The 1,980-nt window shown below is 40.8% G+C and overlaps 1 pseudogene; it reads left to right on the forward strand.

Annotated features, from left to right (window-relative positions):
- The first annotated feature begins 948 nt into the window (after positions 1 to 948).
- On the forward strand, positions 949 to 1,515 carry LOC119810269 (annotated as a pseudogene).
- The last annotated feature ends 465 nt before the right edge of the window (positions 1,516 to 1,980 follow it).

The following is a 1,980-nucleotide window of genomic DNA, read 5'->3' on the forward strand; positions in this document are numbered from 1 at the left end:
GCAGCTAGTGTAACAATGTCAACACATCTTTAAAGCTGTTTCCAGGGTTGGTTGGAAAAGTGGGCCAGTGGTTAACAGCACTTGCTACTCTTGTAGACGAGCTAGGTTTGGTTTCCAACACCCACAAAGTGACTCACAAGCATCCATAACTCCAGTTCCAGAGGACCCGATACCCTCTTCTGACTTCTGCAAGCACCAGTCACACATTTTGTACACATGCACATATGTGGGCAAAACACATATACACACAAAATAAAATAAAAATAAAGGTATTTACAAAATATTGGGTATTTATTGATTTTAGTATTTTGATATATTTAATATGTGAAAAGGTGCATGTGTTTACATGCAACACACACAAAAATAAGTAAAAGCAAATAAAAACAAATATTTCACTGGGTGGTGGTGGTGCACACCTTTAATCCCAACACTCGGGAGGCAGAGGCAGAAGAATCTCTGTGAGTTCGAGCTCAGCCTGGTCTACAGAGTGAGTTCCAGGACAGTCAGGCTGTTACACGGAGAAACCCTGTCTTGAAAAACAAAACAAAGCAAAAAAAAAAAAAAAAAAAAAAAAAAAACAACAACAACACAACCAAATCTTTCTTATTTAAGTTTAAATCAAAGCCTTATTTGATCTATATAAATTCTCTTCTGTTTTTAGCTCTTCTATTTCTGCTGTTGTTCTATAGTTTGCTGGTTCGATCGTAAGACTTGAATAAATTTGAGTTTGATTTTTTTTTTTTTGAGGGAGGAAGCCATCTCATACAAGATGGAGTCTTCTTTCATGGGATGGACCATGTCTGTTTCCCTATGATGTTTCGTGACCTTTGTGTAAGAATGTTAATTCAGCAAAAGCTCCATTCTGATTCTACCATTGTCCCTTCATACGTTGTCCTCAAAAGTCTATATAAAAAAAGATTCCCGCTTTTTGCCCCATCTACTGTGAGAATGAAGACCATTCTCAGCAATCAGACGGTTGCTATTCCAGAAAATGTGGACATCACTCTGAAGGGGTGCATTGTGAAGGGCCCCAGATGAACCCTCCGGAGGGACTTTGATCACATCAATGTAGAGCTGAGCCTTCTTGGGGAGAAGAAGAGGCTCCGGGTTGACAAACGGGGCAACAGGAAGGAACTGGCCACCTTCAGAACCATCTGCAGCCACGTTCAAAACATGACCAAGGGTGTTACACTGGGCTTCCGCTACAAGATGAGGTCCATGTATGCTCACTTCCCCATCAACGTCGTTATTCAGGAGAATGGGTCTTTGGTTGAAATCCAAAATTTCTTGGGTGAAAAATACATCCGCAGGGTTCGCAAGAGGACAGGCGTTACTTGTTTTGTCTCTCAAGCCCAGAAGGATGAATTAATCCTTGAAGGAAATGATATTGAACTTGTTTCAAACTCAGCGGCTCTGATACAGCAGGCCACAACAGTTAAGAACAAGAATATCAGGAAGTTTTTGGATGGTATCTATGTGTCTGAAAAGGGAACAGTGCAGCAGGCTGATGAGTAGACCTAAGTTACCAGTTCCAGAAACAAGATCCTGAATTTTAATACAATTTGGGGTGTCTTTTGGGACAATAAAAGACTTGTATTGAAAAAAAAAAGATTCCCTCTTATATGACTCAGGAAATTGGCACAATTCTTATAAGAAATACAAGGCAAATATTTGATATTCTGCTTTATTTACCAGTGTTACAAAATGCACTGATAAGGCTTAGTCTTCCACTTACTCATAGACATCTGTGACCTGCCTCGATTCATTACAGTGTGTTTGTGGTGAGTGGCAACTTCAGGGTAGCTCTGGGGCTCCCTTAAGAAAGGAACATGTGACAGCATTTTGGTTTTCTGGTATGACAAGGTATCCCAGGCCCATTCTGTACATGTTAGGATGCAGAACTGGATGAACCATTTCTTCAAGGATCCCTATGATAATCCAGACACTTGGGTGCGCCTGTTCATACCGAGGGGGCCACCG

Source organism: Arvicola amphibius, chromosome 3 (genome assembly GCF_903992535.2).
Source record: "Arvicola amphibius chromosome 3, mArvAmp1.2, whole genome shotgun sequence".
In the NCBI taxonomy this organism is placed as follows: Eukaryota; Metazoa; Chordata; class Mammalia; order Rodentia; family Cricetidae; genus Arvicola; species Arvicola amphibius.